The sequence below is a fragment of the Pongo abelii genome, chromosome 2 (assembly GCF_028885655.2).
Source record: "Pongo abelii isolate AG06213 chromosome 2, NHGRI_mPonAbe1-v2.0_pri, whole genome shotgun sequence".
NCBI classification, from domain to species: domain Eukaryota; kingdom Metazoa; phylum Chordata; class Mammalia; order Primates; family Hominidae; genus Pongo; species Pongo abelii.
The window spans coordinates 172,955,447-172,968,612 of NC_085928.1; the positions used below are offsets into that span (position 1 = coordinate 172,955,447).

The window sequence follows — 13,166 nt, forward strand, 5'->3', positions numbered from 1 at the left end:
GTATTCCATGGTGTATATGTGCCACATTTTCTTAATCCAGTCTATCATTGTTGGACATTTGGGTTGGTTCCAAGTCTTTGCTATTGTGAATAATGCCGCAATAACCCATTATTTTAAACTAATATCAACTTAGTTCTGTTTATATAGACAAACAAGAAAAAAAAACTAATAAAAAATCTTCACCTTAACTTTATACCTGCCCCACCTCCCACTTTTAATATTTTTGTTGTTTCTTTTTATATCTTATCATATTAACTATGTCTTGAAAAGTTGTAGTTATTTTTTGACTGGATCATCAATTAGAGTTTCTACTTAGAATAAGAGTAGTTTAAATACCACAGTTACAGTGTTATAAGATTCTGTATTTTTCTGTGTGCTTACTATCACCAGTGAATTTTGAACATTCAGGTGATTACTTTTTGCTGATCAATGACCTTTTCTTTTTAATTGAAGTAATCAAAGTACTCTCTTTTGCATTTCTTGTAGGACAGACCTGGTGTTAATGAATTCCCTCAGCTTTTGTTTGTCTGTGAATTTCTTTATTTCTTCTTCATGTTTGAAGGATATTTTCACCAGATATACTACTCTATGATAAAAGTATTTGCCTTTAACACTTTAAATATGTCATTCCACTCTCTACTGATCTGTAAGATTTGCATGGAAAAGTCTGCTGCCAGAGTCATTGGAGCTCTATTGTACTTTTTTTATTTATTTACTTATTTATTTATTTATGTTTGGTCTTGCTGATTTTAGAATCCCTTCTTTATCCTTCACCTTTTGGAGTTTGATTATTAAATGCCTTGAAGTAGTCTTCTTTGGGTTAAATCTGCTTGGTATTCTATTACCTTCTATTTGACTATTGATATCTTTCTCTAAGTTTCTGAAATTTTCTGTTATTATCCCTTTGAAAAAAGTTTCTACTCTTTAAGGCCAATAACTTTAAGGCCAATAACTCCTAATTTGCTCGTTTGTCTGTCTTTGAGGCCATCTTCTAGATGTTGTAGGTGTTTTTACCTTTTTTTCTTCTTTTTTCTTTTGTCTCCTCCAACTACGTATTTTCTAATATCCTGTCTTCAGGCTCCCCAATTCTTTTTTCCACTTAATCAATTCTGCTATTAAAGGACTTGTAGGGATTCTTCAGTATGCCAATTACATTTTTTAGCTCGAAAATTTCTGCTTCTTTTTAATTTCTTCAATCTCTTTATCAAATTTATCTGATGGAATTCTGAATTCATTTTCTGTGTTATCTTGAATTTCTTTGAGCTTCCTCAACACAGCTCTTTTGAATTCACTGTCTTAAAGGTCACATATCTTTGTTTCTCCAGGATTGGTCCCTGATCTGTTATTTAGTTTATTTGGTGTAGTCGTGTTTTCCTGAATGTTGATGCTAGTAGATGTTCTTCAGTATCTGGGCATTGAAGAGTTAGGTATTTATTGTAGTCTTGACTGTAGGACTTATTTTGCAGCTATATTTCTTGGGAAGAGTTTCTAGATACATGAAAAGGCTTGGGTGATATGATCTAAGCTATATCTCCTTTATGGTGCATCCCAAGGGCAGTAATGTTGTAGTTCTTGCAGACTTACAGAGATACTGCTTTGATGGTCTTGGACAAGTTCTGGGAATATTATCTGGATTTCCAGGCAGAGATTCTTGTTCTCTTCCCTTACTTTCTAATAAACAAAGAGTTTCTCTCTCTGTTCTGACCCACCTAAATGTGGGGGTGGAGTGACATACACATCCTTGTGGCCACCACCACTTTGAGTGCACTGGGTCAGACCTGAAGCCAGCACAGCACTTGATCTCACCCAAGGCCTGTTATAACCACTACCTGGCTACTGCCTATGTTTGCTCAAGGCCCTGGGGCTCTATAATTAGTCAGTGCCAAAAAAGAGTCAGATCTTTGTTATTCCTGTCAGGGTGCCAGGTCCCCTAGGCCCCAGAGGGGTCCAGAGTTGCTGCCTATCAGTCAAGGACTACAGATAAAAACCTTGGAAGTCTACCTGGTGTTCTATTGTTCTATTGCTGGAGGGCTGGCGCTCTAACCACAACATGCGATCCTTAAAGTCTTTTCTTTCTAACGGCAGAGGAACCTTACCCCTTAGTCACTGCCACCCCAGACCATAAGGAATACTGCCAAACTATAGGTGACTCTCCCTTAAGGCCAAAGGTCTCTTAAGTTAGCTTCTGTTGAATACTGCCTGTCCTAGGACTCACCTTTCAGGGCAGTGAGCTTCCTTCTGGCCCAGCACCAGTCAAGGAATGCCATCCAAGAGTCAAGTACTGGAATTAAGAACGCCAAGAGCCTGCTGTAAACCCCTGTGGCTGTGATGGTACCTAAGGTTCAAGACCAAATCCCCTTTACTTTTCCTCTGCTTTTCTCAAATAGAAGGGGTTTTGCCCATTACTACTGCAGCTGGTAATGTGCTGAGTCTCCCCTGAAGCCAGCAAGTCTCAGAAGCTCACCCAAGGCACTCAACATAATACCTTGATATTGCTGCTGGTTATTCAAAGCCCAAAGGCTCTTCAGTTAGCAGATGATGAATGCTGTCAGAAATAAGTGTTTTTCTTTAAAGCAGCAAGTTCTCTTCTTGCCCATGGTTTGTCTAGATATGTCATCTGGCTTCTAAGGCCTGCAAGGCAGGGGCTCAAAACTCTGACCAGTGCCCTATCTTCCCATGGTTGAGCTGGTATCCAAGGTGCAAGACAAAGTCCTTCTCAATCTTCTCTCTCGTCTCCTCAAGTAGAAGGAAAAGGTCTCCTTTGCAGGCATGAGCTGTTCAATCTTGGGTTAGGAGATGTGGGGATGCCAACACTTCCTTAGCTGCCCTGGCTGGTGTCTCAGTATGCCATGTGTCCTCACAATGCACTGTCTCTCAGCCTAGTTCAGCACCAAGACTCGCCTAAAAGTTGCAGACCTTATGGTCTAGACTGCCTTTTGTGCTTACTTAGAGACAAATATCTGCCTTTCATGTTTACTTAGAGACAAAGAGCACTGTAGCCCCTCGAGGGCTACAGTGGGAACTCAAGTTCCACTTGCTGTGATCCACAATTCCGCTCTGGGTAGGCCTAGTTTAAATGCTCCTTCTGTGGGTGAGAATCAGCCATTAGTCTGTTTTTCCTTTCTGATCTAACAGGAAAGCACTGAGTTTAGGGCCTGACAATTTCTGTGTTCTCTCCCTGACAGCATTCAGAGATGACCGCCACAGCACTTTGCTGCTGCTGGGGGTGGGGGAGGAATGACATCTCATTTCATGACTGTGTTTTCTTTCTCTTCAATGCCTCTTTCAGTGATATGAAGTTAAAACCAGGTACTATGAGTCCTCACCAGACTATTGGTTATTATATAGGTGTTTTGTTCTGTGTAGATAGTGGATAATTTGATGTCCTTTGTTAGGGGACAATCCATGAAGACTTCCATTCTGCCATCTTGTTCCAACTCTCTGAACTGTTCATTAAAACTTTCTAATGTGTCATTTGAGGTCTAAGACTACTTAAACATGAAGAAAGAAAAGCTGGATTGTTGCACCTGGAACCAGAATCTTATAGCATACGGAAGTCTGTGATCTTTACATGAGGTGCATTTCTCATTATATAATTTAAAAGAAAAACAGGTTTTTGAGAATCATCCTAAGCTATGTGTGTAATTTAAACCTGCTCTTTTTGGAAAATATCTGTACCTTTAGATAATTAGAGGTGGTTATAGGCTGTATCTTTCTTCTTTTGTATTCCTGTTAGGTAGTTTGTAACAGAGCGAGTTTCATCGTTCATGTAGAAATTATTTCACATCAGCAAACTTTTTTCTTTTTCATTTTTAACAAGCAGGAAGAGTCTTTCCTGTAAATTTAGTGAACTTGTATCCCTGCTTACACAAAAGATGATTGAAGGTAAATGAAATTTCATAATAAGAAGATAAGCCGATTTCTCAGTCATGTTGGGAAACAGAATAGGAAGACATAAAGTGATATTCTTAATCTCCAGTCACTTTCTTAGATTCGAATCCAGCTACAGTCCCCTGATGCACCTTGACTATGGGTGCATCATCAAATTGCAAAAATTTGTGCAATCTATCCATGCGACAAAGGGCTAATATCGAGAATATTAGCCCTTTGTCGCATGGATAGATTGCAAAAATTTCTTCCCATTCTGTAGGTTGCCTGTTCACTCTGAAGATAGTTTCTTTTGCTGTGCAGAAGCTCTTTAGTTTAATTAGATCCCATTTGTCAATTATGGCTCTTCTTGCCATTGCTTTGGTGTTTTAGTCATGAAGTCTTTGCCCATGCCTATGTCCTCAATGGTATTACCTAGGTTTTCTTCTAGGGTTTTTATGGTTTTATGTTGTATGTTTAAGTCTTTACTCCATCTTGAGTTAATTTTTGTATAAGGTGCGAGGAAGTGGTCCAGTTTCAGTTTTCTGCATATGGCCAGCCAGTTTTCCCAACACCATTTATTAAATAGGGAGTCCTGTCCCCATTTCTTATTTATGTCAGGTTCGTCGAAGATCAGATGGTTGTAGATGTGTGGTGTTATTTCTGAGGCTTCTGTTTTGTTCCATTGGTCTATATATCTGTTTGGGTACCACTACCATGCTGTTTTGGTTACTGTAGCCTTGTAATATAGTTTGAAGTCAGGTAGGGTGATGCCTACAGCTTTGTTCTTTTTGCTTCAGATTGTCTTGGCAATATGGGCTCTTTTTTGGATCCATATACAATTTAAAGTAGTTTTTTTCTATTTCTGTGAAAAAAGTCAATGGTAGATTGATGGGGACAGTATTTAATCTATAAATCACTTTGGCCAGTATGGTCATTTTCACATTAATTCTTCCTATCCATGAGTATGGAATATTTTTCCATTTGTTTGTGTCCTCACTTATTTCCTTGAGCAGTGGTTTGTAGTTCTCCTTGAAGAGGTCCTTCACATTTCTTGTAGGTTGTATTCCTAGGTATATTATTCTCTGTGTAGCAATTGTGAATGGGAGTTCATTCATGATTGGGATCTCTGTTTTGTCTATTATTGGTGTATAGGAATGCTTGTGATTTTTGCACATTGATTTTGTATCCTGAAACTTTGCTGAAGCTGCTTATCAGCTTAAGGAGATTTTGGGCTGAGACGATGGGGTTTTCTAAATATACAATCATGACATCTGCAAACAGAGATAATTTGACTTTTTCTCTTCATATTTGAATACACTTTATTTTTTTTCTCTTGCCTGATTGCCCTGGCCAGAACTTCCAATACTATGTCTAATAGGAGTGGTGAGAAAGGACATCCTTGTCTGTTTTGGTTTTCAAAGGGAATGCTTCCAGCTTTTGCCATATCAGTATGATACTGGCTGTGGGTTTGTCATAAATAGCTCTTATTATATCCAGATACGTTCCATCAATACCTAGCTTATTGAGAGATTTTAGCATGAAGGGGTGTTGAATTTTATTGAAGGCCTTTTCTGCATCTATTGAGATAATCATGTGGTTTTGTCATTGGTTCTGTTTATGTGATAAATTACGTTTATTGATTTGCATATGCTGAACCAGCCTTGCATCCCAGGTATGAAGCCGACTTGATCATGGTGTATAAGCTTTTGGATGTGCTGCTGGATTTGGTTTGCCAGTATTTTATTGAGAATTTTCACATTGATGTTCATCAGGTATATTGGTCTGAAATTTTCTTTTTTTGTTGTGTCTCTGCCAGGTTTGAGTATCATGATGAAGCTGGCCTTACAAAAGGAGATAGGGAGGAGTCCCTCTTTTTCTATTGTTGGGATAGTTTCAGAAGTGATAGTGTCAGCTCCTTTTTGTACCTCTGGTGGAATTCGGGTATGAATCCTCCGGGTTCCGGGCTTTTTTTGGTTTGTAGGCTATTAATTACTGCCTCAATTTCAGAACTTATTGTTGGTCTATTCAGGGATTCGACTTCTTCCTTGTTTGCTCTTGGAGGGTGTTTGTGTCCAGGAATTTATTCATTTCTTCTGGATTTTCTAGTTTGTTTGTATAGAGGTGTTTATAGTATTCTCTGATGGTAGTTTGTATTTCTGTGGAATCAGTTTTGATATCCCCTTTATCATTTTATATTTCATCTATTTGATTCTTCTCTCTTTTCTTCTTTATTAGTCTAGCTAGCAGTTTATCTGTTTTGTTAATGTTTTCAGAAAACCAGCTCCTGGATTCATTGATTTTTGAAGGGGTTTTGTGTCTCTATCTCTTTCAGTTCTGCTCTGATCTTAGTTATTTCTTGTCTTCTGCTAGCTTTTGAATTTGTTTGCTCTTGCTTCTCTAGTTCTTTTAATTGTGATGTTAGGGTGATGCTGTTAGATCTTTCCCTCTTTCTCTGGTGGGTATTTAGTGGTATAAATTTTTTTGTACACACTGCTTTAGCTGTGTCCCAGAAATTCTGGTATGTTGTGTCTTCGTTCTCATTGGTTTAAAAAAACTCCTTTACTTCTGCCTTAATTTTGTTATTTACCCAGTAGTCATTCAGGAGCAGGTTGTTCAGTTTCCATGTAGTTGTGTGGTTTTGAGTGAGTTTTTTAAACCTGAGTTATAATTTGATTTGTACTGTGGCCTGACAGACTGTTTGTTATGATTTTGTCCAGAGCCGAGTTCAAATCCTGAATATGCTTGTTAAATTTCTATCTCATTGATCTGTCTAATATTGACAGTGGGGTGTTAACGTCTTCCATTATTATTGTGTGGGAGTCTAAGTCTATTTCCAGTCCTTTAAGAACTTGCTTTATGAATCTGGGTGCTCCAGTATTGAGTGCATTTATATTTAGGATAGTTAGCTCTTCTTGTTGCATTGATCTCTTTACCATTATGTAATGCCCTTCTTTGTCATTTTTTATCTTTGGTAGTTTAAAGTCTGTTTTATCAGAGACTAGGATTGCAACCCCTGCTTTTTTTGTGTGCTTTCCATCTACTTGGTAAATATTTCTCCATCCCTTTATTTAGAGCCTATGTATGTCTTTGCACATGAGATGGGTCTCCTGAATACAGCACACCAATGGGTCTTCACTCTATCCAATTTGCTAGTCTGTGTATTTTAATTGGGGCATTTAGCCCATTTTCATTTAAGGTTAATATCATTATGGGTGAATTTTATCCTGTCCTCATGATGCTAGCTGGTTATTTTGCACATTAGTTGATGCAGTTTCTTGATAGTGTTGATGGTCTTTACAATTTGGTGTGTTTTTGCAGTGGCTGGTACTGGTTTTTCCTTTCAATATTTAGTGCTTCCTTCAGGAGCTCTTGTAAGGCATGCCTGGTGGTAACAAAATCTCTCAGCATTTGCTTTTCCATAAAGAATTTTATTTCTCCTTCACTTATGAAGCTTAGTTTACCTGGATAAGAGATTCTGGGTTGAAAGTTCTTTTCTTTAAGAAGGTTGAATATTGACCCCCACTCACTTCTGGTTTGTAGGGTTTCTGCAGAAACATCTGCTTTTAGTCTGATGGGCTTCCCTTTGTGAGTAACCTGACCTTTCTCTCTGGCTGCCCTTAATATTTTTTCTTTCATTTCAACCTTGGTGAATCTGATGATCATGTGTCTTGGGGTTGCTCTTATCAAGGAGTATCTTTGTGGTGTTCTCTGTATTTCCTGAATTTGAATGTTGGCCTGTCTTGCTAAGTTGGGATGTTCTCCTGGACAATATCCTGAAGAGTGTTTTCCAACTTGCTTCTATTCCCCCTTTCACTTTCAGGTACACCAATTAAACATAGGTTTAGTCTTTTCACATAGTCCCATATTTCTTAGAGGCTTTGTTCATTCCTTTTCAAACTAATCTTGTCTTCATGCTTTATTTTATTACGTCAATCTTCAATCTCTGATATCTTTTCTTTCACTTGATCAATTTGGCTATTGATACTTGTGTATGCTTCACAAAGTTCTCATGCTGTGTTTTTCACCTTCATCACGTCATTTATGTTCCTCTCTAAACTGGTTATTCTAGATGGCAATTCCTCTAACCATTTTTCAGTGTTCTTAGCTTCCTTGCATTGGGTTAGAACATGCTTCATTAGCTTGGAGGAGTTTGTTATTACCCACCTTTTGAAGCCTACTCTGTCAATTCGTCAAACTCATTCTCTGTCCAGTTTTGTTCCCTTGCTGGTGAGGAGTTGTGATCCTTTGGAGGAGAAAAGGCGTTCTGGTTTTTGGAGTTTTAGGCCTTTTTGTGCTTTTTTTGGTCATCTTTGTGGATTTATCTACCTTTGGTCTTTGATGCTGGTGACTTTTGAATGGGGTTTTTGCATGGACTTCCTTTTTGTTGATGTTGATGCTGTTGCTTTCTATTTGTTAGTTTTCCTTCTAACAGTCAGGCCCCTCTGCTGCATGTCTGCAGGAGTTTGCCAGAGATCCACTCTAGATCCTGTTTGTCTGGGTATCACCAGTGGAGGCTGCAGAACAGTAATGATTGCTGCCTGTCTCTTCCTCTGGAAGCTTCATCCCAGGTGGGAACCTGCCAGATGCCAGCTGGATCTCTCCTGTATGAGAAGTTGCTGCCTGTCTCTTCCTCTGGAAGCTTCATCCCAGGAGGGAACCTGCCAGATGCCAGCTGGATCTCTCCTGTATGAGAAGTCTGTCAATTCCTGCTGGGAGTTGTCCGCCCGATCAGGAGGCACAGGGGTCAGTGACCCACTTGAGGAGGCAGACTCTCCCTTAGCAGAGCTCGAGTGCTGTGTTGGGAGATCTGCTGCTCACCTCAGAGCTGGCAGGCAGAAACGTTTAAGTCTGCTGAAGCTGCACCCACAGCCACCCCTTCCCCCAGGTGCTCTGTCCCAGGGAGATGAGTTTTATCTGTAAGCCACTGACTGGGGCTGCTGCCTTTCTTTCAGACATTCCCTGCCCTGAGAGGAGGAATCTAGAGGGGCTGTTTGGCTGGCAAGATGGCTGAATAGGAAGAGCTCTGGTCTGCAGCTCCCAGTAAGATCAATGCAGAAGGTGGGTGATTTTTGCATTTCCAACTGAGGTACCCAGCTCATCTCATTGTAACTGGTTAGGCAGTGGGTGCAGCCCAGGCAAGGTGAGCTGAAGCAGGGTAGGGTGTCATCTCATCCCAGAAGCATAAAGGGTCAGGGAACTCCCTCCCCTAGCCAAGGGAAAGCTCTAAGGGACTGTGCCATGAGGATTATGCATTCTGTCCCAGATACTACTCTTTTCCCATGATCTTTGCAACTTGCAGATGAGGAAATTCTCTTGGGTGCCTACACCACCAGGGCTCTGGGTTTCAAGCACAAAACTGGGCAGCCATATGGCAGACACTGATATAGCTGCAGGATTTGTTTGTTTGTTTGTTGTTTTATCTATACCAGTGCCACCTGGAACGCCAGTGAGACAGAATCATTCACTCCCCTGGAAAGGGGCTGAAGTCAGGGAGCCAAGTGGTCTAGATCAATGGATCCCACCCCTATGCAGCCCAGCAAGCTAAGATCCACTGGCTTGAAATTCTTGCTGCCAGCATAGCAGTGTGAAATCTACCTGGGACACTGGAGCTTGGTGGAGGGAGGGGCATCCACCATTATTTAGGCTTGAGGTGGTTTTCCCCTCACAGTGTAAACAAAGCTGCGGGAAGTTCAGACTGGGTTGAACCCACTGCAGTGCAGCAAAAATAAATTTTTAACAATTAAAAAACACTGGTAGGAAGTGCAATTTTGGAAGAAATATGACTATCTAATATGTAATAATAAAACAGGAGAAGGAGTAGAGGTTGAGGATGATTACTTGGTAGTCACTATAATTTTTGTTACTATTTTATTATTATTATTAAAATAATAAAATATAGTGTAGCTGTTTAATACTACAAAAAATTTCCAAAAACTATATTGATTTCAAAAGAAAATTTCCCACGGAATTACAGATGAATTAGAAGGATTCATTGGAGAGAAAACTATTCACGGCAGAGAGTAACTATTAGATAACTTTTCCTGAGAATACAAAACAAATAGCACTGTGAGTATATAAGGGGTGTTGTGTTAGCCTTGGAAGGGAAGAAAGTATTGTTCTTCATCTGATAACGTCAGGAAACAGGCAATAATACGTATTATTTTAGGAACATTTTTAGATATAGGGTTGGGAAATTGGCCAGTTTAATGCCATACAGTCACTGTTTAACTTGGGATGACATGATAATGTCATCACTTGAGATCATAGAATATTCACATTGGGAAAATATGTTAAAATTTAGAATAATTTTTGTAGAAAAGGAACATTTAGCTAACTCTGAGTGAGTATAGGAATTCGTAGCTAGCTTCAGTGTTTTGGCTTAAGATTTTTAAAAATATTAAATGTGTTACAGAAAGGAGCCAAAAAATATGTTATATATAGTCTTGCTGACTCCATTCAGCAGACTGATAAAGTGCAACTACAGATTACTTTTTATGTGTAGGAAATGCACACAATAGGTGAGAAAATTATGCTATTTTTAAAACAAGGAAATCTTAACAGCCAAAGTTGACACCTTTATCTAATGAGTGGAAATTTTACGCACAATCATTTGGAGCTAATTGAGCCCATGAAGTCACATGAGATATGCTATGTCACAGTTTCAGTGCCTGGCAGACAGTTATGGAAACACACGGATAGTGAATTTATGTTGACAGTAGCACTTGGGAATTAAGTGCTGAAATTCTACCACTCATAATTGGATTTTGGCACCTCCTCTTAATCTCCTCTGGATAAAACATAGCACTACTAGCAAGTGGCATACTACAGTGTTACTTGGAGCTTTGTTAAGTAGCAAATTGCTGCTGACACTACTGGTATTTTTAGTACTTAGGGAAACGCACAATAAAATTGAGATTAGAACAAATAGGGTTAACCTAAAATGTGGCAAAAAGAAAAAAAATGTCATTCTAGTAGGAAACTATTAATAACTAGACTTTGCTATTTTGTAGTAAATAATCTATTGTGTTGAAAGCTATATAATAATGGATTTTATATTGGAACTTTGTTGTTGTTATTGCTTCTGTAGTTTCAAATGAAACGTGAATAATAATAACTTTAGTTCTTTCAAATATTAGTAAAACAACCAAGAAGTACATATTAGTAACATATTTTAGAAATACCTTGCAAAAAGTCAACATGTTAAAAAAAGATCAGGCTGCTTGCAGCTATTTCTTTCTAGTCATGGTCAGAACTACTTAAGGCTATAGAGCAAAAAGGAGCTAGCCTGTCTCTGTTTATTCATGACGCTTAAGGCTATTTGTTAAGCATAGAAGAGTGGCTCTAAACCTTTATTTTAGGTGGATGTTAGATGGGTTCACTAAGGATTATGGCCCTGAAGTCAAGGGTTGAGTGGCAGTACATACAGGGTGATAAAGAATTTAAACTCAGAGGGTATGATTATTTATTATTATTTGTAACACATTTAAACCATCTTGCCTCAAGATTTGTGTGTCACTGATATACTCAACATTAAATGCTTAATGAGTTTTAGATGATGTTCTTTTGCTGAGTTACGATATTTACAATTTATTTTATAATAAGTTGACTGTTGACATACAACAGGATTTGGGGGACAAATTTTAAACTTCTACATAAAGTTCTTAACTTCATTTTTAATAGGATGCATTACCCTAAATTTTAGTCAATGATTTATAATAACAGATGCTCAGCGATTCCCTAAGTGGCATTTATCAGCAACTCTTCTTCCAAAATATTTTCTTATAGCTATGAAGAGAGGAAAGATGGCAAGTGTCACGGAAAGACACATCAACTGTGCTGTTGGTTCTTAATTTATTGAATGTCTTGAAATTTAAAAAGGTACAGTTGCTAGGTCATAACATCTATAAGGAAATTAAACAAATTTATGAGAGAAAAGCAAACAACCCCATTGAAAAGTGGGTAAAGGACACGAACAAACACTTTTCAAAACAAAACATGCATGTGGTGAACAAGCACATGAAAAGAAAAGCTGAACATCAGTGCATTACAGAAATGCAAGTCAGAACCACAATGAGATACCATCTCATACCAGTCAGAATGGATATTACTAAAAATTAAAAAAAAAAACAGATGCTGGAGAGGGAAACAAAAATGGAGCTGGAGGCCATTATCCTTAGCCAACTAACACAGGAACAGAAAAACACATAGCACATGTTCTCACTTATAAGTGGGAGCTAAATGATGAGAACTCATTAACAGAAAGAAGGAAACAACAGACACTGGGGTCGACCTCAGGGTGGAGAGTGGGATGAGGGAGAAGAGCAGACAATATAACTATTGGGTACTGAGCTTGCTTAATACCTAGGTGATAAAATAATCTGTACAACAAACCCACATGATACTAGTTTACCTATACAAGAAACCTTCACATGTATTTACCTAAAAAAAAACCTAAAATAAAAAAAAGAAAAAGAAAACAGCTATTGCCATACCTGTAAATAGATGATTAAAAGTGAAACTCTTCTTTGTGATAAACCACAATGAAAAATGAGCAAAGTATTATCCATATTTTGACAAGTTTCAGAATCAATTCTCCATCAAATATCCTCCACTCCAACCCAACACAATAAACAATAGAAGGCAAAAGACTTTGAAATGTAAGACTGGGACTCTTTCAGAGGTTCTTTATACATCTGGAGAGAAAGGAAAACATTTACAGAAGTCGGTTATAGTTAATTTATTTTACAATAGGACATCTTCATAAAAATATGTATTTTTATTTAAATATATGGTAACTAAACAAGACATGAGAATCTAAAAAAAATTAAATGAACTTTTAAATAGATTATAAATATAACATACAGCAAGACAGAAACAAATATTTATAGTCCAAGAGAATGAATGTTGCTGAATTTCAGCTTGTTTTGGTAGTTCATCACATTATTGCAAAAATAGCAGCAATTATGTTAATAGCCCTCTTCATAACAACTGTAGTTGATAAATGACATCAATTTCATGGTGTTCAGACAAGAATTAAAATTTCTTTTTTGGGGCTCCATAATTCAGACCACAGTGAAATTCTGAAATTTTTGCCTATCTTCATATTGTTTTCTGACTCTTCCTGGGCATCTAGCTAGCTGTATCTGTGAAATATTGTGGAAAGCACTTTGTTGATGGCTTTTTATAAGTGTTCAGTTCTCAGTTGAATTATCTTCTCCTCAGGGAGGTCTTCCTATAATCACATGTCCAAAAATATCCCAGTTATTCTTTCTATATCTCTATAAAGATGAAGAGAA

The 13,166-nt window shown here is 38.0% G+C and overlaps 1 long non-coding RNA gene across 1 annotated transcript in view; it reads right to left on the reverse strand.

Moving 5' to 3' along the window:
• Window positions 1-11,702: 11,702 nt before the first annotated feature.
• LOC100937460 (uncharacterized) overlaps window positions 11,703-13,166 on the reverse strand; it is a 108,125-nt gene continuing 106,661 nt past the window's right edge. The window contains exon 7 of the long non-coding RNA XR_002914468.2: window positions 11,703-12,563. This is a non-coding gene — a long non-coding RNA (uncharacterized LOC100937460). The remainder of the gene's footprint in view (window positions 12,564-13,166) is intronic.